The sequence below is a fragment of the Procambarus clarkii genome, chromosome 23 (genome assembly GCF_040958095.1).
Source record: "Procambarus clarkii isolate CNS0578487 chromosome 23, FALCON_Pclarkii_2.0, whole genome shotgun sequence".
NCBI classification, from domain to species: Eukaryota; Metazoa; Arthropoda; class Malacostraca; order Decapoda; family Cambaridae; genus Procambarus; species Procambarus clarkii.
In genome coordinates, this window is record NC_091172.1 from 26,042,728 (window position 1) to 26,068,061 (window position 25,334).

Consider the following 25,334-nt stretch of genomic DNA (forward strand, 5'->3'; position numbering starts at 1 on the left):
TTTTATCATACCTCATCTTAGATTATTACATAAACAATTTCATCTATCCTTCACACCTTAGTTACAATGTCAGCTACTTACAGAGAAAGTGCTATTTCAAACCTATACAACCATCATGGGGCCTAATACACGCCGAGGCCTAATATAGTACATATATGCGCTATATTAGGCCTAGGCATATTTAAGTTCGGGTGTTTAGCTTTTATTTTTTCCTGATGCTTATAAAGTGAATAGTACCAACTGCTACTGTCTAATTGTCCAGTACGTCAATATATGGAGGATGGTGTATATAGTTACAAAAAGTACCATCTAAGCAGGAGGATAGGTCGGAGAGTGTGAGGGGCTAGGCTGGAGGATAGGTCGGTGTGGAGGATAGGTCGGTATGTGTGGAGGATAAGTCGGAGTGTGGAGGATAGGTCGGAGTGTGTGGCGGCTAGGCTGGAGGATAGGTCAGTGTGTGATGGCTAAGCTGGAGGATAGGTCGGAGTGTGGGGGGGGGGGGCTAGGCTGGAGGATAGGTCAGTGTGGGGGGGGCTATGCTGGAGGATAGGTCGGAGTGTGGGGGGGGGGCTAGGCTGGAGGATAGGTCGGTATGTGTGGAGGATAGGTCGGAGTGTGGAGGTTAGGCTGGAGGATAGGTCGGAATGTGGTGGAGAGGTCAGTATGTGGGGGCTAGGCTGCTCTCCGAGCATGGCGCGTGGGGGTTACGTAACAAAAGTCTCTCTCACCGATGTATTTCTAGTATAATTGGCCTCGTGGTAACGAGTGATGCAACCATGGAAATTGTTGTGGCTTTTCCTGCCCGTTATTTACGTATTCCCTGACCACCAGCTGTTAGCATCATCGAAATTTGGTGGTTTGCCGGGTGCGAGAGCGTGACGCACCAAGATTTATTGACCATTGAATGCTAACGTGTGTGTAAGTTATATATGTTTGGGTAATATATGCAGTGATTAAATAACCTACATAAAATATATAAATATATCATATAAATCGTATCGTATAAAATGTGATACGAAGGCTTTCCACATCTGGTCGATTGTATTGGCTCGGCTATAAGTATATTCAGGTAAATCTCGGGTAATATTAATATAAATAATCAATGATCTGAATTTATTTACGTCAATGTACTAAATGAAAGCCGTGCATGTGATGGTTTTTATCTGAAGTATGTTTAGAGTACACTCCTCATTCTGTTGAATGAGAAGTGAATCATTCCATTGAAGTCCAACGGTGTTAGGCTTCAATGGAAAATTCCAATTAGAAAACATGTTTACTGGTTGCGGCGTGGCTCGCGTGGCAGGAGACCATTCCACTGTGTATGTCCACATGTCTTTACGTATTTATATATATATATATATATATATATATATATATATATATATATATATATATATATATATATATATATACATAATATAAGTGAGCGTATTTAGAGCCCACAGGGAACAATGGCTCCTAGCCGTGCAGGCACGACCAGCGAGTGTGTGTCGTGCCACGCTGACGGGCGTGACTGTATTTTGAACCCCTAGATATGTTGGCGGGGATTGAGTTCATCTCCTGGGTCCCGCCTTTCATCCTTCAATCGATTTGTAAAACGGCTTCCATAGCATTTTAGGCTCCTGTAATACACCTGAAGTTGGTGGAGGCTAACGGAGACTTCCTCCGCTAGTTCTTTCACCTAATAATGTGTCTCGTTTATTCACTGTGACGTTGAATATTATGCACAGTGAAATCACAAGTAAGAGATGAATTTATGAATAGAAAGTGAACTCATATGATGGAACACATTCACCCCCCCCCCCTCACGGTCCAATCTTATAGTGCCTGCAGTGCCTCTTTACGTGCCACAACGGACAGAAAATGGTATACTAAAACACCCAAATCGAGCGTCCCACTCACGGAAAACGTGAATGTGAACCACTGTGATTTGTAGTACATCATGTGTTGTCTGGTAGCGATTTTGTAAATCAAAATGCAATGTATTATTCGCGAGGACAGATTGGTGTGTGTGTGCGCGTGCGTGTGTGTGCGCGGGCGTGTGTGCGTGCGTGTGCGCGTGCGTGTGCGTGCGTGTGCGTGCGTGCGTGCTGGAGAAGTTGACGGGCGTGGATTGGACTGTCCACTGTACGGCCTCCGATATTTATTCCCAGTTTATCCTGTCTGGTTCAGACAAAATATTAATTCTGAATCTAGAAAACAACATTTATTCTGGTCATAGCGACTGACAATGCTGGAGACAAAGATTCCCTCCAGCCTCATAGCCCTAGTGGATTGTCTCACGTACGTGTGTGTGTGTCTTTATTCCATTAGTGATGTTCGTTGTTTTGGCTCATGCATACCTTGTATCGTATCGTATCTGCCCGAAACGCTGCGCGTACTAGAGACTTTACAAGAATGTTATTACTATGCTATGTATCCTCACAATCCCAATGTACCTTCTTGTATATAAATAAATAAGTAAATAAATGTTTCCGCGCCCAACACCACCACCACCACGGGCTGGTAATTCAAAATTTTATAAAGTTTTTATTCCGCGATTTGAAATTTTCGTGTCTGTTAGCCCGTTAAAATTGTATTTATCATTATATTGTTTACTATTATCAGTAATATTTGCAAATTCGTGTATATATTTTTTTTTAATTCTAATATTCTTCCCTTTACAGGCATTTGCCGTTAACAAGGAAAATAAATAAACAGTATAGTGAAAGTGTAAGTTAATACGTAAATTAAATATTTAATATACCCAGAGAAAAGGGGAGTTTTGAACGCTTAAAATAGAAAGCGAGTCGTGTAGGCAGACCACGAGAGAGAAAGTTGACTTGGTGTGTGGCTGAGAGAGAGAGAGAGGTGTGGAGGGAGACGTTGGTGGACATAACCTTATCATCCACTGCTGCAAAGGAGCAAAGACCCACTGGGAGCTGCCTATCCATCCATTCATCAACCCGCTGGTTAGGTAAGTGAATTACTGTTTATTGTTTTAGATTCCCACAGCTACAGATTCCCACTTCCCACAGATGTTCCCACAGCTACTGTGGGAACAAAAGTTCCAAAGTAGCACGGGCTATGGTGAGCCCGTAGTGGACTTACCCGGGCACAGGAGCGGTGCCTGCTGGCGAGTTGGAATTACTAATTGTTGTTGTTTCAGATTTAGCTACTCAGAACGAAGTGTCCATGTAGCACAGGCTATGGTGAGCCCGTAAGGTACACCGCCGTACTGCTGCTGTTGGGGTATTTTTTGTACTCTTGCTTGGAAAGGGTGTGGGGGGGGGGGGTGTTAGGAGGGGGAGGGTGAGGCTCGCTATGTTGTTGGTTTAATAGAACAAATAACTGCCGAAGCATTCAAAGTCCGTTTGAAACTTTTTTTTATTAGTTTTTTTGGCGTTAAGTCAGAAAAGGACCAGCTTAGGAGAATGCAGACGACACTACAGAAGAAGGAATAAAAAGTGATATGCTTAAAGCGTACATGATTATTCCTATAAAGAAAGAATAATTTAAACGGAGATTAAAGAAATAGAACAAGGAATGAAGCAGGTCGTATCAGATTGAAGAAGTGCAATATTAGAACAAAAAGCCATGCAAGAGATGAACAATAAAATATTTCTTCATCTATACGAAATCGAAATAAAAAAAAATCCCTGCCAGTTTTGGACCAATACTTACAAGTGAAGGCTCATACACAAGACGATAATGAAATTAGTGAAATCCTAAAAAATCAGTACGAGGATATATTTTACACCCCGCCTTCCCCAATAAACAGCATGCAAGTGGAAGATCCGGATATCTTCTTTATGAATGATATCCAAACCCAACCAGTATATCGAATATCAACACGAACTCTGCAAATTTGGACAGAAATTGACAACACGTTCATGCAATCAACCCCGGGGCCCAGACTCTTGGAGCTGAATGTTTATAAACAAATACAAAGTGCCAGTAGCACAAGGAACTCAATGTAGTGTGGAGAAAAAGCTTTGGCACATTTGAAATTGAAATTGAAATAAGTTTATTGAGGTAAAATACACACAAAGGGATGAGGTAGCTCAAGCTATTCTCACCCCATTCAGTACAACGTGTTAATACATACATAGACACACATCACAAATAAACATATTACCAAACATTCTGAGAGGTAAACATATACATTTCCTCCTTCACAAGTAGTATGGTATCAGACGTACCTTTGGCACATGGGAGATCCCAGAAGCGCTTAATTAAATTGGCAGATATTGGTCCCCTACTCAAGGGAAGGGGTAAATCATTGGGAAAAATTTATAGACCAGTTGCACAATCGTCCCACATCAAAGTTTGAAGGTGATCACGAGTTAGATCTAAAGTTTTATGGAGAATAATCTTCAGAACTCGGGCCAGCGTGGATTTAGAGCGGGAAGATCATGCCTTGTACAGTTACTTGACCGCTGTAACAAAATCACTGATGCATTAGAAGAACAGAATACAGAAGTGGTAAACACAGACTTCGCAAAGACATTTGATAAATGTGACCCACAGAGATGATAGCCCATAAAATGAGGCCTATAGTAATAACAGGTAAAATAGGACGACGTATATTAAATTTTGTGAAACTGAGAGCAAAGAGTAACAGTCAATCAAATAAAATAGTCAAGGCGCAGAGCTCTGTACCTCTGGGCACAGTCCTTTCACCGCTGCTTTTTCCAATTCTCATATCAGATATAGACACAAAAACGTCAGTTTCGTGTCGTGTTTTGCAGACTGAGACAAAAAATCAGCTAAAAAATTACTTCTGTAGAAGACAGACAGACTACAAGCTGATTATTTATAAAGATTTCGATTGGAGAGCAGAAAATATCATAATATTTAGCAGTGATAAATTCCAGAGACCGGATTCATCAAACACTTACGCAAGTACTTACGAACCTGTATGACTTTTCTCTGTCTTTAGCGGCTTTATGCATATATATTAAACAGTTAAGCAGTTTATATATACTGTATTAAACAATATTAAATCAGCTCCGAAGTACTAAGTTATAAACAAAGGTACTTGTTTATAAAAAATATTATTTGATTGGGAAGTTTCAATGCTCGTAAACTGTTCAGTAAATGAAACTAAAGCCGACAAATATTGAGAGAAAATGTACAGGTTTCTAAGACGAATCGTAAATGCTTGCAGAATCCTGACGCGGGTACTTGGGTATGGTAAAACTGAAGACTTTAAACTAAACACATGATACAAGACACGACCAAATTTGCCCTTAGTAGGAAAGCAACACGTGAAGATTATGGGAGTAATGAGGTCTAACGACCAAACGCTTAGCATAACCAAGGAAATATAGCGTCAGCCAGGAAATTGATAGGATGGATTACGAGAACCTTCAAATCCAGGGATCCCAACACAATGGTTGTACTATTCAAATCACTGGTGCTGTCCCGCGTAGAGTACTGTTCGATACTCGCTTTCCTCTTTAGATTAGGAGAGATTACTGAAATTAGTGGGAATACAGAGAACATACACAACACACACGATAAACCATCATGCATAAATATATACGTGAAAAATTACTAGAGGGCTAGGTCCCAAATTTGCACCGTAAAATAATAATAATAATATTGGAGTGAACGATATGGAAGGAAATGCAGAAGAGAACCAGTGAAGAGTAAAGGCGTCATAGGCAAAATCAGAGAACACTGAATGAACATCAGAGGTCCACCCAGCAAGCATTAGAAATATTGTCGGAACAAGAGTGGAATTCATGAAAAAAAATAGTTTCTTGCAAGAAGTGCCGGACCAACCGGTCTCAGGTGAACATATGGGCCTGCAGCTGCTCCAAGCAAGTGTTGGACCAAGCTGTCAGCCTGGCCCCAGACCTGGCTTGGGGAGTAGAACTTCTCCCAGAGCCCCTCCAGGTTACAATCCAGGTACAGCCCAACCAACCAGCCCAAACCCACTCATGCTTTCACCTACCCTCGCCCACCTCCACCAGCCCTCCACTGACTTCCCACCACCAAACCACACCGACCAACCCCACCACATTTCAACATTGTACATCAATCTACATACGCTCGTCCACCCTCTTCGACCCCACAAGCTCATACACAACCTTTCACTAAGATGTAAACACACACACCCACCGACTCACGCCGCCTCGGAGCCTTCCCTCATGCTCATTCTCTCAACCCTCTGTTCCAGCAGTCCGCTTAGCTCATGTTACCACTGCCTTGCCAACCACTTGAGTTGGCTGTCTGCCCACTCTGTCCCCCCTACCCCACACGCACTCTGTCCCCCCTACCCCACACGCACTCTGTCCCCCCCCCCACACGCACTCTGTCCCCCCCCCACACGCACTCTGTCCCCCCCCCCACACGCACTCTGTCCCCCCCCCACACGCACTCTGTCCCCCCCCCACACGCACTCTGTCCCCCCCCACACGCACTCTGCCCCCCCCCACGCACTCTGTCCCCCCCACGCACTCTGTCCCCCCCACACGCACTCTGTCCCCCCCACACTACTACACTCGCCCCCCCACCTCCCCCACTCACCCACCTACCCCCACTCACCCACCTACCCCCACTCACCCACCTACCCCCACTCACCCACCTACCCCCACTCACCCACCTACCCCCACTCACCCACCTACCCCCACTCACCCACCTACCCCCACTCACCCACCTACCCCCACTCACCCACCTACCCCCACTCACCCACCTACCCCCACTCACCCACCACCCCCACTCACCCACCACCCCCACTCACCCACACTACTTCACTCAGCCAGGCTGCGCTGCCTGCAAAACACTCCTCATACGCGCCCACTGTCCCACCTATTACAGGTGTGGGTGGCATTTCACACCTTTCTGACCTTGGCACACATTGTTTACATCCACAAAGAAACACCTTGGCTAGGCAACAGGTGAGTGGCAATTTATGCACTGGCTGCCTTTGTACTGTAACGGAAATATATACATATGCACTCGCATACATATTGACACATGCAAACAAGCCTGAATGGTCCCCAGGACTATATACAACTGAAAACTCACACCCCAGAAGTGACTCGAACCCATACTCCCAGGAGCAACGCAACTGGTATGTACAGGGACGCCTTAATATTGACACATGTATAGTGATGCAAACACATGTGCACACATGCACACCTGCCATATACGCACATGTACATTTACCAAATATAGCGGAACAAGGTCTATGTGTTTGGAGAAAAAGGCGGATCACAACACAAACTACCCGATCTTTTTCATATACCAATTTTTCCGTCACCTATAACAACAACAACAACCCGTCGTCTCGACTAATATAGTGCGCTACACACACACACATTTTCAATCTTGCAGTGGACTCTGTAGGTTAGGTCGGCCGACCGGCTCCCTTCGGCCGAGCGGACAGTACACTGGACTTGTGATCCTATGGTCCTGGGTTCGATCCCAGGCGCCGGCGAGAAACAATGGGCATATTCATTTCAGTACTTTTATTCATAATTAGTAGTACACTTGTAATTGGGAGAGTTTCCATACAGTACATTAATGACATGCCAAAACAGAATATACTAAGTACTGTTGACATTGTCATTATAATAAATTTGACTTGGGGGGGGGGGCCAATTTAATATTGGTTTTAAGTTATGTTAAGGCCTCTGTCTCGTGTGTTAGAAGACATTGTACACATAAGTAGAAGTCACATTGTACATAGGACAGTTCGCCTACCGATTTTAAAATGTTACCGATCCTAGCCTAATCGAGCAAAACCCAAGAGTAATGCGAGTTAATGCATCGTAATCTAATGCTATATACGGTTTGACAGTCAGAAAATGAGCTTTTGTGGAACCGTCTTGAGTACGATTTGGTCATGTCCTTGGGTAGTGGGAGAGCTGGGTTAGACTTACCTGCTTGATGGGGTTCTGGGAGTTCTTCTACTCCCCAAGCCCAGCCCGTGGCCAGGCTTGGGAGTCAGGCTTTGACTCCCTGGACCTCGCTCCCCTGTGTGAGAGTAATGCACGTCTCGAGGCCTAGGGTGAAGTGCCAGACCTCTCCGAAGTGACCAGTTAGATGGAGTGTGAGACCAGTTTCCGGGTTAGCCTGCAGGAATTCCCCAGAACCTAGCAGGTCCCCCGCGTTGCGGAGTCAGCCAGCTTCATCGCGTGTCACAGCGGTTCCCTGCGTGACGCCCAGCCGGCCGGCCGGATCACATCCACCTTTTTATATTTTTGGGGTGGTAGATGGGGGGGGGGGGGATAAAGAAGATGGAGAGGTGTGGGCGAAGATAAAAGTTTAGAAATGTGGAATATAGAGCGAGTTATCCCACCAGACGCCTAGTTGAATTCTCCACCTAACTAACACGGTCTGCGTGGATTTGGTAGCTAAGCCAAGCTTGCTTTCCTTTGTCAGGGAGCTGGGAATGTGTGTCTCGTGTCACATGTGCCCAGCTTAGTTACACGGTGTCAGGCTTGCCAGCTTAGTTACACGGTGTCAGGCTTGCCAGCTTAGTTACACGGTGTCAGGCTTGCCAGCTTAGTTACACGGTGTCAGGCTTGCCAGCTTAGTTACACGGTGTCAGGCTTGCCAGCTTAGTTACACGGTGTCAGGCTTGCCAGCTTAGTTACACGGTGTCAGGCTTGCCAGCTTAGTTACACGGTGTCAGGCTTGCCAGCTTAGTTACACGGTGTCAGGCTTGCCAGCTTAGTTACACGGTGTCAGGCTTGCCAGCTTAGTTACACGGTGTCAGGCTTGCCAGCTTAGTTACACGGTGTCAGGCTTGCCAGCTTAGTTACACGGTGTCAGGCTTGCCAGCTTAGTTACACGGTGTCAGGCTTGCCAGCTTAGTTACACGGTGTCAGGCTTGCCAGCTTAGTTACACGGTGTCAGGCTTGCCAGCTTAGTTACACGGTGTCAGGCTTGCCAGCTTAGTTACACGGTGTCAGGCTTGCCAGCTTAGTTACACGGTGTCAGGCTTGCCAGCTTAGTTACACGGTGTCAGGCTTGCCAGCTTAGTTACACGGTGTCAGGCTTGCCAGCTTAGTTACACGGTGTCAGGCTTGCCATCCCATCACTTTCACAAGTATAAAGATGCGATCGCATCGTTTTGATTTAATGGTGTGTAGAGCTAACTAATCTGGAAGCAGTGGGATCCAAACTCACTTTGTTACAGTCGACAAAGCAAGCTATTCATGGCTGATGCTGGTAACGGGACTTAAGTAGCACTTGACACCCCAACAACCCCCCCCCCCCCACCCCCCCCCCCCCACCCTCCTGCGCCCTTCCATCCAGCTACCACTGCTACCGCCTGTGCCACCATCACTGCTTACCACCACCACCACCATCACTGCTTACCACCACCACCACCATCACTGCTTACCACCACCACCACCATCACTGCTTACCACCACCACCACCATCACTGCTTACCACCACCACCACCATCACTGCTTACCACCACCACCACCATCACTGCTTACCACCACCACCACCATCACTGCTTACCACCACCACCACCATCACTGCTTACCACCACCACCACCATCACTGCTTACCACCACCACCACCATCACTGCTTACCACCACCACCATCACTGCTTACCACCAACACCACCATCACTGCTTACCACCAACACCACCATCACTGCTTACCACCACCACCACCATCACTGCTAACCACCACCACCATCACTGCTACAACCACCACCACCACCACCATCACTGCTACAACCACCACCACCACCATCACTGCTACCACCACCACCACCACCATCACTGCTACCACCACCACCCACTACCCCACCACCACCCACTACCACCCCTACCCACCACCACCCCTACCCACCACCACCCCTACCCAACCACCTCTTCCATTTTCTGTAAATTATAATTAATCTACATTGACTGTAACGTCCAATTTAGTCCAGCAGGACAACGTGATGTGCTTTCCTACGGGAGCAAGTTGGCGGGTGTGTGTGTGTGTGTGTACTCACCTAGTTGTACTCACCTAGTTGTGTCTGCAGGATCGAGCATTGACTCTTGGATCCCGCCTTTCGAGCATCGGTTGTTTACAGCAATGACTCCTGTCCTATTTCCCTATCATACCTGGTTTTAAAATTATGAATAATATTTGCTTCCACAACCTGTTCCTGAAGTGCATTCCATTTCCCCACTACTCTCACGCTAAAAGAAAACTTCCTAACATCTCTGTGACTCGTCTGAGTTTCAAGCTTCCATCCATGTCCTCTCGTTCTGTTACTATTCCGTGTGAACATTTCGTCTATGTCCACTCTGTCAATTCCTCTGAGTATCTTATACGTTCCTATCATGTCCCCCCTCTCCCTTCTTCTTTCTAGTGTCGTAAGGCACAGTTCCCTCAGGCGCTCTTCATACCCCATCCCTCGTAGCTCTGGGACGAGTCTCGTTGCAAACCTCTGAAAATGTGTGTGTGTGTGTGTGTGTGTGTGTGTGTGTGTGTGTGTGTGTGTGTGTGTGTGTGTGGGTGGGTGGAGATCCGGGTGGGGGGGGGGAGTGGTTTGTATAATTTAGATCTAGTTTTGATTGATAAGTTAAAGGGGGGATTTGAGTAGGATCATTGATACACATTTATCTCACTAATACCTTATTGATATCCCATTATTGACATTGTACTTCACCTCGTCTCTGTCCTATATATCCACACCCACGGAACTGTAAATCCATCCTTCTGAAGATGTATTATTAAATACGAAATTACGTAATAAGGAAATTGCCGTCTTAATCCTTCCTTCGTGCTCTGACACTCACATTGTTCATCACGTGTTAACTTCTTAGTGTTCTTTTTTATTTCTTAATGTGTTCGTGTTCTCATTAAATGTTACGCGTTTTCTTCCTCCTGATTCTCCTTCTCCCTCTTACTTCTTCTTCCTCAAAAGCTATTGTGATCTCGTCAATGATTCGTAAACACTAGCATCTCAAAACAAGAGAGAAAACCAAATTGACTCCATCTACAAGATAAATTGAAAGTAAGATAGCAGCAAAAACTATGGCAGGAAATCCTGCGAAGATTAGAGAATCAGATAATCAGATATTAGAGAATCTGTATAAAGTCCACTCCCTATTCAGTATGCCCCTTGTAAACATCAGAAATATTGTCCGATAGAAAATACCGGACCAGCCTGATTGTGGTGGGTACGTAGGCCTCCAAGCAACAACCTGTTGGACCAAGTTATTGTATGTGAAGCCTGCTCCCAGGCCGGGCTCGAGTAGTAGAAGAAGAGCTGCTGAAACCCACTTCATCTGATCCAGTTGAATACTGGTAAACGGGACTCTACTATCATATCTGTATCTTCTCCAAGGAGTGCCGGACCAACCGGGCTGTGGTGGGTATGTGGGCCTGTGGGCCGCTCTAAGCAACAGCCTGGTGGACCAAACTCTCGCAAGTCTGTGTAAATGTGGAGTAGAAGGAAGGAAGGAAGGAACTATCTGGAGAAAGCGCCAAGCAATTTCGACTATACAGCACTGAGAAGGGGGTCAGGATAAGGATTTGGGATGGGACGGGGGATTGTGGAGTAGAACTACTCCCAGAACCCCATCAACCAGGTATATCAGTTTAAGTAGAAATTTGGAATTTGTAACAGCGTTACACAGGACCGACGAGGAAATGTTGTGTTTCTGCCTTACGCAGGACAGACGCGGATTACTAATAAAATTAGTAATCCTAATTAAAAATAGGTGGGGCAGGTAAGTAAGCTTACTTAAAGGTAAGTAAGGTCAATAAAAAAAACATTATATACAATTAAAACTCTAGAACTCATGAATTCAGAACTCTAGAATTCTAGAACTCTAGAATTCATGAACATGAAAATAGCACAACTCAGAATATTTCTCTATCAAACGTTATTAAATGTTACAGACGACGAATAATATATATATATATATATATATATATATATATATATATATATATATATATATATATATATATATATATATATATATATATATATATATATATATATAATATGCAATCAGTTGCATATAGTCCTGGGGACCATTGAGGCTTGTTCGCATATTATATTTTATATATTTTATATATATAATATATATATATATGTATATGTATATGTATATATATATATATATATATAATAATAATAATATATATTTTATATAATATAAAGCAAGGCGAGTTTGGCTAGTGACCCCGGGGTGGGGGGGAGGGGAGGTAACAGAAGTTGAAGGTAATTGAACAAACAGGAGTGAGAGGTGGACCCACTTGGGAGAGTGGACGGCCACGCGCGTTCCGCCACATTGACCTGCTAATTCCCGGAGCAAACATTGCTGCCACACTCGGTAATGGTAGCTGGGGGGGGGGCGTGGGGGGTGATCATCCATCTGGGATATGTATGGTGGGGGGGGGGGGCAGAGGTCTGGTAGTGCATCATTATGAATGGAGTACTTAACACATTTCTTGAACTCCATTGTTAAAGTAACTTCCGCGATTGATTTTTCTTTTGCATTCGATTACATAGTGGCACAACGTGTGTGTGGATGGTTCTGGTGATGGTCTTGACATTTAGTGAAGTCTTGTACAGCAGGTGGTGCAAGACACCATGTCGTAGCTCAGTCGATTAAGGTGGCGTCTGGGATTCTCTCGGACGTAGGTTCGAATCCTCGTCACGGCCCTTGTTGATTTGTTCAGGTGGTCCAAACTTCCGCGGGTACTTGGTGTCAAGCCTAGCAGTGGTAACAGTTAGAAATCTGCGAATCTTATTGTGTAAGATGCTCTATAGACGTGCGGTTCTTCCTGCATAGAATTATAGATGGAATAACTAGTGTGAATTTCACTTTTTCCCCAAGTCTACTAAATTTTGTTGCAGTCCCAAAATATTACTACCCTCAGGCTGCTCAAAGGCAGTCCCTGACGGTAATCAATTCCCTCTTTACGAGCAAAAGTTGTCGCTAACATATCAGCTTTATCGTGCATTCAAAGACCAATATGGAAAGGAATTCACAGGAGACAGACTCCGACTCCCACATTGATTATTTCATTATATGTGTGTCAACCTCCAGAGATAAGCACGTCACAGTTATGCCTTGGGGAGCTGAGTGCAGTCATCTGTGACAAGGAGTCGCTTAATATTAACGGCTTTATATACTCGCTTGAGTGCAGGATTTTATGCCATAGAGAAGAGTGGAGGACCAGTTATCTTTACGAGAAGCCATCATTGTGTGTGTGTATCGCTGGCACTGACGTCGCCGACATTATCGTCTGTGGCATTGAGGTCGAGGCATTGACGACGCCTACGTTAACGTTAGTGGTATTGACAGTGGTTGGTGGGTGGGTGTGGCGCGAGAAAATGTGGCAGCACTGTGCCGTAGGTGGAGGTATAGCTACAGTAATTAGACGCCCGGGATATAATGGTTTGTTTCCAAGGGGGTAATTAGCTTTTCCGCAAGGCTGTGTGACTTGCTGGACCTCGCGCAGCGTCTGCCTCTTGTTGATTCCTGGAATCGATGTCTCCGCGGCCCGGTCTCTTAGGCTGCGGTGGTCTGGTTAGGACTATGACCCCAGAGCGCTGTCCACTCATTCGCGAGAGACCTTTGTGTGTGTGTGTGTTCACCTAGTTGTGCTTGCGGGGGTTGAGCTCTGCTCTTTGGTCCCGCCTCTTGGCTGTCAATCGACTGGTGTACAAATTCCTGAGCCTACTGGGCTCTTATCACATCTACACTTGAAACTGTGTATGGAGTCAGCCTCCACCACATCACTTCCTAATGCATTTCATTTATTAACTACTCTGATAATAAAAAAATTCTTTCTAATGTCTCTATCGCTCATTTGGGTATTTAATTTCCACCTGTGTTCCCTAGTGCGTGTGCCCCTTGAGCAAAAGAAACTGTCTTTGTCTACCCTATCACTTCCTTTGAGAATCTTGACAGAATCTTGAACCGTGACAGCTCTTGTGTTCTATTTTTCGTGGGTATTGCACGCGTTATACACACGTCATTTGGATTAGACACTTATTTAAGTTAAACTGGTAATATATATTGCATAACAATGGTTACCTTTGGAGATAATATCTGACAACAACGGCACTGAGCACAAGTAACCCATCCTTATACATGTAGTGAAAGTGAAGACATTACTTGGTAACGTCTTGATAAGGGTCCACCACGGACTGAAACATCCTCGCTTTGTCATTATATATTTAGCGCAAATTGGTTTAATCTATATCTTTGTTTCTTGCCATAATGTCAATCACTTTTATAACTACATTACCTCTCATTTATGTACATTTTTGTTTCTCTTAAGCGGCGATATGTTAAAACCAAATTCCTTCCTAAATTGCAGGCGATGAGTCCCAATAACGTGGCTGAAGTCTGTTGACCAGACCACACACTAGAAAATGAAGGGACGACAACGATTCGGTTCGTCCTGGACCATTCTCAAGTCGATTCTCAATCGACTTGAGAATGGTCCAGGACGGACCGAAACGTCGTCGTCCTTCCTAAATTGTTTCGAAATGTTGAATATTTCTATTGAAGCAACAATGATCACAAAAACACTGATCCAAGTATGCAGAATAACCACATGTGAAAAATAGAAAATGCTTAACGCGTTTTCGCAAAGTAGAAAACAAAAATGTTTTCTACTTTGCTCTGATGAAGGCGAATTAGCCGAAAACGCGTTAAGCATTTTCTATTTTTCACATATGGTTATTCTGCATTTCCATTGAAATTGAAGTGTGTTTGGTAGTGGGTATAAGTCGAGGGTTCTTGTGGCGCGAGCCCCTCTTGTCCGGTGCTGCCCAGTGTGGCGGCCTCCGCCCAGGCTGTGCCTTATCTACCTCCCATCTCCTGACGTCTGCGTCTTGGCCAGCGAGGACAGGTATTTTTACATGTTTATCATTTAGTGTTGTATTCTGGAGACAAAGGCGTGTTAGTCAAGGATGTGTCAGTTGTATACACAGGTTAACCATTTCTCCCTTCCTCTCTCCTATTCCTTCCCTTCCCTTCCATTTCCTCCCTCCACTCTACCCTTATCTCCAACTTCCACCCTTCCCTCACCTCCATCATCATCTTCCTACATCCCAATATTCTTTCCACTCTGTTTATATCCTGCGAGATAAGAGTTGATGATGCCGTTCACAGCCTGGAAGGGTGGAGGGCGTGTTGGTCAGTCAGCCTAGTGGCCAGTCAGGTCTGTCTGTCTGTCTGTGCTTGCCTGTCTGTCTGCGCTTGCCTGTCAGTAGGGTGAGCTCCAGCTCCCCCGTCTACCAGCCTTGTGGTCCCTGTCGCCATATAATTTAGCTATTCTGACTTGTTAAATTCTTTGTTGAATCTAGTCTTAAAGTTGTGGATGGAGGTGGCTTCACCAACTTCTACTTCCACAACTTCTACTTTCGGTTCTTTCCACTTGTTTGACTGTAACTTAGTGTGTTTCCAGCTTCCACTCGTGACTCCCTCGTCATACTGTCTCGCAATTTATAACATATGTCCTTGTCTATTTCTCCTCAGTATCTTGTATGTTGTGATCATATGTCATTTTAGAGTCTGGAAACCTAAGTAAAGTAATAATAAAAATCTCTGGTTGAAATACATTCCACGAAATGATGGCTGGAGTGACTATGGTTTGTTGGGTGGACTTTACGTCTAGTGGTTAGCATGGATAAAGGATATAAGAAGTGATTTACAAAAAGTGACGATCAGGGGGGGGGACTTTCATGGTGCCGTGGCTGTATGGAGGTGGCATAAGGTGGCATAAGGGAAATATTTTTACGTGGTAGTTTGCTGGAATGTTAAAAGGCATTTTGGAGGGAATTCTGGAAAGTAAAGGCATTATTGCTTCAATTTTAGAAAGGTAAAATAGAGCTTGGAGGGATTCTAAAAATGTGAGGGTATTTTTGGGGTTAATTCAGGAAAGGTGATAGTATTTTGAGGTTAATTCTGGAAAGGTCGACGACCGAGCCGCGGGGACGCTAAGCCCCGAAGCACCTCAAGGTAGGTAAGGTAAGGTAAGGTGATAGTATTTTGGGGTTAATTCTGAAAAGCTTATAATGTTTTAGGGAAAATTCTTGGAAACTTACGCCGGATTTGGGTGGATGCCTTCCTATAATAGCCATAAAGATTAGATCTGACTGGAGTTTGGTAATTGGGGCAGATACAAGACGCATTGTTATATTGTTCCTTACTCTGGAGCTTCTCCCTCCTGTTGCTGGTCCTTAGATTGGTTCACTTATCCTGTTTTCATAGCGCATTGCTGGACGTTTTCTAGCTTATACCAGACTAGATACTGGTCTGGTATATGGGGTATATAGTATATTAGTCATTGTATTGCGCTTCGCCCGACTTCTCGCCGACGATTGAGGCCAAGTTTGGGCAGTAGGCAGGGAGAATCGAGTGGGCACCGATCCTCAGCTTTTCGCCCCCTGTTCATTCAGCAGTAATTGGAGAATTGTTTGTAAACCGATTATCGGGTGGTGTTCCAGGAACACCAGCAGGGTAAGGTTTAAGATGAGCTATGTGAAGGGGGGAAGCTGTAGGCCCGCTAATCAGCCATAAGTTGTGTACTCCTGTACCCACCTCACGGTTTGATATGGGCCTCAGGAGACAGTTTGGCTTGATATTAACTTCCAGGTCTTTTACACCTATTCCAGGAGGGTTTCCTTTCCTCATTTGATTACCAGGTAACACAACAGACGTGAAGCGGAGGTTAAATATATGAACGAATTTGGGTATATTTAAGTAGGCCTTGTGGTTCATGCCTCGTATGAACCAGTGCAGTGTTCTTAGTTCTTGTGTTCTTAGTTCTTGTGTTCTTAGTTCTTGTGTTCTTAGTTCTTGTGTTCTTAGTTCTTGTGTTCTTAGTTCTTGTGTTCTTAGTTCTTGTGTTCTTAGTTCTTGTGTTCTTAGTTCTTGTGTTCTTAGTTCTTGTGTTCTTAGTTCTTGTGTTCTTAGTTCTTGTGTTCTTAGTTCTTGTGTTCTTAGTTCTTGTGTTCTTACTTGGTACTTTGTGTCTGGCCGGCTCTTGTCAGCAGCCAGCTTGGTTACTTTGCACTTAATGGAGTTAAACCATATTAACCCCACGTTGGACCAGTCTAAAGTTGGTCGAAGCTATAGTTTATTGCAGGCTTTCGCTGTGTGTATCCTCATAATTTCTAAGTTACCAGCAAACTTTGACATTAAGGAAGCAATCTGTTCTAGGAGATCATTTGCACAGATCAGGAATGAAATAGTCCCAAGCATTAATCTCTGGAGAACTTCACTGGTAACATGTCGCCAGTCTGAGGTCTTATGTTTCACTAAGTTACGTCTTCTGGTGCTTAGGTAATCTCTCTATCAATTGGAACATGTTCCTGCCTATTTTTTTCAGCTTGTACACTAGTTCCATGTAAGGCACCGTCGAAAGCGTTCAGACAATCGAAAAATATGCAGTCTACCCACCCTTCTCTTGCATGATCTCTGTCGATCGGGCCTTAGAGGTCTCTAAATCCATGCTTGTGTTACAGATGCTCTTCTCTCTCCTCCCCATCAGGTCCCATCCTGCGGGCTCACCATAGCCCGTGCTACTTGGAACTTTGTTCCAGGTAGCGAATCTTTAACAACAACAACAACAACAACATCATCAGGTCCACGTCGTGTATAGCTATCATTCATCTAGTGGAGCGAATCGCGAACCTCAAGTTTTGTCGCATCTGCTCTGAAAGCTGTGAAGGAAAGTGGCCTTGAGGGAATTGTGTAAAATCCTGGTTTGTGTCTCGGAGAGGCTGCAGGATCCAAGTTCAGTAGAACTTCTGGTTGCAATTCTTTTTGACCATGTCGTAGCTCGGTCGATTAAGGCAGCGTCTGGGATGCCCTCGGACGTAGGTTCGAATCCTCGTGACGGCCCTTGTGGATTTGGCCTTCGCTACCTCCTGTACCAGCGTGTTCTACGCCGCGCGCGCGGGTTCGTGTTCCAAGATGATGAGATTGGCGCGTTACAGTTCGTGAGAGAGCGGCCCGACTCCATCCGTGGCAGCGTGTAATGCTTGAGGTCAGAGTAGACACGGTATGACCCACCACCACCTTGTCTGGCCTCCCCTCTCTGGCCTTTTATTTGTACCCAACGTCTCTGAAAACCCCCGTGCTAGGCCTCCTGGCGGGGTTGTAAACCCACCCCAGTCTGGCTGGCTGGGAACCCCACTGATGGGCCTCCTAGCTCGCCTGGACCTCCTCCTCCCTATGCTGGGCCTCCTAGCTCGCCTGGACCTCCTCCCCCCCCCCCGTGCTGGGCCTCCTAGCTCGCCTGGACCCCCCCCCATGCTGGGCCTCCTAGCTCGTCTGGTGGTCGTAAAAGGCGCCCCGCTTGAGAACCGGTCTTTCCTAGGATGGGGGGCTGGTGGTGGCCTGGATACCTGACTCACAGATCTCACCCTGGCTCACGCTGTTGTCTTAGCCGCAACAGACAGACACACCTTTTGGAGACTGTTGTCCTGTTGGTGATGGTGGTTGGTGCTGGTCAAGGGTGTGGGTGTTTGTGGCCAGTGTTAGCGCCGTTTGTGGTGTCAGTTTGTGTAAATACAGGTACATTTGGGGATGGTTTTGTAGTTCTCGGCGTTTAATGGTGTTTGTATAAATGATGCACAACTGTGCACATCCTAATGCTTCCTAGAGCACTTGAAGCTAATGGTACACTGACAGGAGTGATTTTTTTTATTCCCAGTGTGTTTACATGTACTGAACTGTTGTTAAGGCAAATTCAAATATGAATTTACGGCTGGATCAGGGTCCAGGGCGGACCAAAATAGCATCACTTTCAGCCCATTGCAAGAGAAATTGTGGTGGGTTATGTATTGGGATCGAACCCGCTTCTCTGGACTCCCCCAGGTGGCCTCAGTATTTCCTCATAGATCCGTCTCGTTGGGTTTGATTGTGCATTCGATTTCATGTTTGAATGTTGGGTTATGTGTCAGCGTAGACTAAATAAATGACCAAAAACCGTTTGTTTACTGAGGTATACTTGAAGGTTGGGTCCTGTAAATAATAAAGATGGCGGCCTGAATTATACTTGGGGGTTGTAAACAAAGATGGCGGCCTGAATGACCATGAATGTTGCCAGGGCGCAACATTCAACACCCCCCCCCCTTCCGGGGACCACTTGAGACAGGGCCCGATTTATACGGTTCCAAATGGAGGCAATTGCCCCCCCCCTCCCTGCAAGAGTGACCCGTCAGACCCTTCATAAAAAAATATAATTGAAAATTTAATTTGATTATTAAAAAAATAGCGATGTATGGAGGTGTCAGAAAATAAAGATAAGGGACGCCAAAATTCCATCTGAGGTTTATATATATTATATATATATATATATATATATATAATATATATATATATATTTTATATATATATATATATATATATATAAAATAAATAAATAAAATGAAAACTCACACCCCAGAAGTGACTCGAACCCATACTGCCAGGAGCACTATGCAACTTGTGTACAAGACACCTTATCCACTCGACCATCACGACCGGACAAAAAGCTGATGGTGGCCGAGGCTATTTGCCCATCAGCTTTTGTCCAGTCGTGATGGTCGAGTGGATAAGGTGCCCTGTACACCAGTTGCATAGTGCTCCTGGCAGTATGGGTTCGAGTCACTTCTGGGGGTGTGAGTTTTCATTATATATATATATATAATATTGCATTGGAAAAAATAGCGAGAGGAAAAATAATTAAATTTTTGTGAAATGTACATGACAATTGACCGACCGACCATATGATTAGTGGCCTAAAACAGATATCATGTTTTAAACATGTGCGGGTTATCATCATTGTAGTTCACTTTTTGATTAATTTAGCTTCCATGTTGAGGCCTCCCCCCCCCCTCTCCCCCGAGTTCGAAGTGCCCCAGAAAGGCTCCCCTCCCCCCCCCTCACTCCAAGGTCTAAATCCGGCCTGACTTGAGGGGATCTGTACACATTCCAGACGCAGGCCAAGCTCCTTTGTCCCATCTCCCCCTCATTACTCCCAGTTGGCCCCCCCCCCCTTCTCCCACGGCTGTACTCACCTAATTGTGCTTGCGGGGGTTGAGCTCTGGCTCTTTGGTCCCGCCTCTCAACCGTCAATCAACTGGTGTACAGGTTCCTGAGCCTACTGGGCTCTATCATATCTACAATTGAAACTGTGTATGGAGTCAGCCTCCACCACATCACTGCCTAATGCATTCCATTTGTCAACCACTCTGACACTAAAAAAAGTTCTTTTTAATATCTCTGTGGCTCATTTGGACACTGTTTCCACCTGGTAGACGGTTGGAAGAAGGTAAGTGAGGAGGTGGTAGAGGCGAAAACCGTCAGTAGTTTCAAAGCGTCAGATGACAATGTACAGTGACGGGAAGACGGTCCACCTTGACCGTAGCTCACGTCCTGTAACTACTGAGGTAATTACACCAACCTGGAAAAGAGAAGGAAAAAATGTGACATGATCGCAATATGTAACGTTCTTGGAGGCAATGGCAGTGGACACAAGATTTTATTATGGGCAGGGGGCAGGACGAGAGGACATGAGTGAACAGGGGGCCGTCTCAAAGCTCTCAATGTATTCTTTAAAAAGGAGAAGAGAGATAAGTATCAACTGATGTGGAAGATAATGGAAGGCTAAGTCCCAAATTTGCACAGTAGACTAGCACACAGACAGTAGTCTACACCAGCCGAGGGGAAGGATAAAGGTCAGGCCAACAAAGCTTAACTCTGGAACCACTAATTAAGTTTCATCACCTGCGTACACAAAGCCGGCGAACACCTTAGTAGTTCTCAAGAACCTTGACAAGGAAGGCATTATACTGCCGTGAGTGGGTGAATGAGTATGCGGGGGAGGGGGGGGGGGTAGTATTCTCTACTCTCAAGCAAAAATATGGCTTGGAATGTCACATATGTACTTATTTATAAGCGAAATAGTGACTATAAGCAATGCCATATGTGCTGTCTTGTGCGAGAGCAGGTTGCAACAGCTGGTGTTCTTCTCTGTAGTATTGTCAGCAGTTGTACAGCAACACAGAGGCAAGGCAACACAACACAACGCCTAGAGAGGTTTTGTCAAGACTCGTCCAAGAACTGAGAGGGTCGTCTAGTATTTACGAACTTGACCTCGCAGTACTTCAGAAAGTAAAATACATGATGACTACATGTAAGATTCTTTGAAGAGTTGCCAGTTGATAAAGTTGAAGGGTTGGGAATGATCAGTAAGTGAAGGTAAGAACGTGGCTGGATCCTAGGCTCTATGCCACAAGGGTGTAAGGAAACACTTCAAGTACGCCAAAGTCTTTAATCGGTGGAGAGACTTGGATGAGATAGTTTAGGCTACTCCATATGTTGGACTGAAAACCATTAAGAGGGTCGGAAACCATTAAATTTGGTGATGGTGGACCCTGCGCGCGGAGAGCTGCGCATCCCAACACCCAGCTTTGGTCATGTGTCCGTGAGACGCTCAAAACAAACATAATTTTTATGAGGTATTGTGAGCTCAAGGTTTCACCACAGCCTGGGGGGGGGGGGAGGGAGTGAGACAGCTGCGGGCCTGCACGCGCGCATTATAACTAGTTGAGACCATTACCGCTACAACCCTAGCCAAAGCCCACCTGGTTGATGGGGTTCTTCTACTCCCCAAGCCCGGTCCGAGGCCAGGCTTGACTTGTGAGAGTTTGGTCCACCAGGCTGTTGCTTGGAGCGGCCTGCAGGCTCACATACCTACCACAGCCCGGTTGGTCCGGCACTCCTTGGAGGAAATGATCTAGTTTTCTCTTGAAGATGTCCACGGTTGTTCCGGCAATATTTCTTATGCTTGCTGGGAGGATGTTGAACAACCGCGGACCTCTGATGTTTATACAGTGTTCTCCGATTGTGCCTATGGCACCCCTGCTTTTCACTGGTTCTATTCTCCATTTTCTTCCATGTCGTTCACTCCAGTACGTTGTTATTTTACTGTGCAGATTTGGAACCTGTCCCTCCAGTATTTTCCATGTGTATATTATTTGATATCTCTCCCGTCTCCTTTCTAGTGAGTACATTTGGAGGGCTTTGAGACGATCCCAATAATTTAGTTATTTTATGGCGTCTATGCGTGCCGTTTATGTTCTCTGTATTCCCTCTATTCCACCACTCCACATCCCCATCCAAATCCACCCTCCCTAGCCCATAATCTCATAAAGACTCTCCCCCAACTGGTGTTAACTTTTACGGGCTCACCATAGCCCGTGCTACATGGACATTTCGTTCTGAGTAGCTAAATCTAAAACCACAAATAATAATGTTAACCATTCTTGCTACCAGACGACCATGGAAGCTTTCCCTACCACTTCCCCTCATTCGTTCCCCTCATCCCCAAGGCAGATTTCTACCCATCCACTGTCTTAGTCCCCTCTTTTACCCCCTCCTACCACACCCAATCACACAGTTTGCCGGTGGCCGAGCGGACAGCACGCTGGCACCTGATCCTGTGGTCCCGGGTTCGATCCCGGGCGCCGGCGAGAAAGGATGGGCAGAGTTTCTTTCACCCTATGCCCCCAGTTACCTAGCAGTAAATAGGTACCTGGGAGTTAGTCATCTGTCACGGGCTGCTTCCTAGTGTGTGTGGTGTGGAGGAAAAAAATAAATAATAGTAGAAACGGTTGATTGACAGTTGAGAGGCGGGCCGAAAGAGCAGAGCTCAACCCCCGCAAGCACAACTAAGTGAATACAGTATTCACTTGTGCAGTAGATGTTTCACAGGGTCCTCCCTCCATAGATGTTTCTGCAAGATCCTAAACCTGCACCCCCCGCTCTCCTCACTCCAGTGGCTTGCCTCCGGTAATGACCAATAAGTCTGAAAACAGTCCGACAGCTTCAGAGGTTTGGCTTCACTAATGACGGTGTGACAAGTAAGGTAGAATAATTGAAAGTGAATATTGGAGATGACATCTGAAATGTTGGTGAGAAGCAAGTTGGGATGATCACAAGGTTAATTACCTCGGGTGATATTAGACAGCAAGAATATATATTTAGGTGGTGGCGAGGGGTGCGTAAGGGAAATAGCAATATTGTTGATAACATGACAGGAACTTTATGTGAGAAAATGGATATTAAAATTACATCCTAAGAGTGAAAGAAAGGGGGAAAGGGCAGGGGAGTGACATTGAGATACGACTGTCAATAAAAGAAGGGATCAGAGATTTATATGAGAAATTGAGCCAAAATATGAATCTTGAGAGAGAGACTGTAGGAAAACCCCACCACCTGACGCCAGGCTACTTCACATGCAGATTTCAATCATAGAAGGATACACTATGGGACATTGAACCCCTTTGGGAAAGGAGGAGATATGAATGACAGAAGTTAGTTGGGAGAGAGGGGGAGGGAGGCTGGCTGGCTGGTTCGTTTGTGTGTGTGTGTGTGTGTTCGTTCGTTCAACGTGTTAGGGGGAGACAAAAATAGATCAACTCCCAATCAGTCTGGGTTTTATCATTGCACAGACTACATGAGGCAGATCCTTATAATAGGGCACATGCAAAGGGGGGAATTACCAGGTCGTCGGCGAATAATGTGCGAGAAAATAGTGGGAAGTGAGCTCTGAAAAATGACAACAGGTAATGATGATAGATCTCATAACTAACAAATGCAATGAACCCGAGTGAGGACCCACAATAAGACCCAAACGAAAGAGCATTAAAACAACATTTGTTATATCAGAGGAATGAATATGAGAGAATTAGAAGAGAAGCAGAATGAAATAATACACCATCGAGGGCAAATTACAAACAGACTTCTGCACAGCCACGTAAGAAGGAAGATCACAGTAAAAGAACAGGTAATCAGATTAAGGATGAAAGTGGCTTCACAGATAATAAATGACAAGTATATGAAGTATTAAATGAGAGATTCCAGGAAGTATTTATAAACGGGAGAGCTCACAGGGAATCTGGAGATACAGAATCTGAGCAGCGACAATAGGAAATAAGGAACGACAGGAGAGATAAGGAGATCAACCCGTCTATTTAAAATACCGTCGCTTTTCGCCCGCATGCGCGCTATGGCCAAAAATGGACGTAATTCGAAATTAAATCGGCTCACGAAAGTGACGTACTGTCGCGTTTTCTGTTAGTCCTCCGGCTTTCTCGGTTAGGTTAGGAGAGGAAACTTTCAATTAACGGTTTTCATGACTTTTGAAAACTTAGGAGAACTTCCCGCCCTCCAAACCTACCAGAGGACCATTAACTTGCTGTTTTGGAAAACAAAATCCAATATTTATTTGTAATTATTTTTAATTTGAAAATTACATCCATTTTCAGCCATACGGGTAAACGGCCAAATTCAGACGTAGTTTGTAAGAGGACAGGTTGAGGAGACAACTACGGAACCCGGATAGGGTGAAGACCAGCACCAGACCAGGGGCCAGATTCACGAAAGCACTTACGCAAACACTTACGAACCTGTACATCTTTTCTCAATTTTGGGCGGCTTTGTTTCCAATTATCAAACAACTAATGAGCTCCGAAGCATCAGGAGGCTGTTTATAACAATAACAACAGTTGAATGGGAAGTTTTCATGCTCGTAAACTGTTTAATAAATGGAACCAAAGCCGTCAAAAATTGAGGAAAGATGTACCCGTTCGGAAGTGCTTGCATAAGTGCTTTCGTGAATCTGGCCCCAGATCTCAGCGTGGATCATGAAAGAGGTAGCTATCTATAGTCGTCAGAGGTAGTCACTGCCATCTTTATCACAGTGAGCTTCATAGCAAATGGATTATCTCTTCTCCATATATTTGCCAATTAATGCGGGGGGCCCATATACAAGAAAGGAGGGAGACAGAAGCCACTGGAGTCCTACCTGGTGTAGCTTCCGTGGATCAACAGCCCCACGGCCCGGTATATATATAACATTTATATATAATTTTGTACATATAACATTATGCGAACAAGCCTGAATGGTCCCCAGGACTATATGCGACTGAAAACTCACACCCCAGAAGTGACTCGAACCCATACCAGTTGCGTCGCTCCTGGGAGTATGGGTTCGAGTCACTTCTGGGGTGTGAGTTTTTAGTCATGTAACATTATATATAAGCAACGCTTGAATGTGCAATTCTGACTTAGTCACCCCCCCCCCCTTCTTGTCAAAAAAGCACAAGCTAAACTAGAATAAGCTCAGAAGCAGGCGACAATGGTCCCAAAAGTGAAGTGGCACAGTTACAGTGTGAGACTGAGGGAACAACTCCTCACAACGTTGGAGGAATAGAAAGTATGAAACAAGGGAGACATGATATTGGCGGGCATCGGTGGACAGTGTTTAGAATGAGGAAACAAGAGGACCAGGGCACGCTTGGGGACTAGCGACGCTGACGAACTCGAGGGATATCAGGAAACACTCCTTTAGT

At 45.2% G+C, this 25,334-nt stretch overlaps 1 protein-coding gene across 5 annotated transcripts in view; it reads left to right on the forward strand.

Annotated features, from left to right (window-relative positions):
• LOC123763919 (cytokine receptor) overlaps window positions 1-25,334 on the forward strand; it is a 254,826-nt gene that overhangs the window by 56,619 nt on the left and 172,873 nt on the right. For all 5 annotated transcript variants that reach the window (XM_069329998.1, XM_069329999.1, XM_069330000.1 and 2 more), the window contains one exon: window positions 2,667-2,956. The gene's annotated coding sequence lies outside the window, so the exon portion shown is untranslated. The remainder of the gene's footprint in view (window positions 1-2,666; window positions 2,957-25,334) is intronic.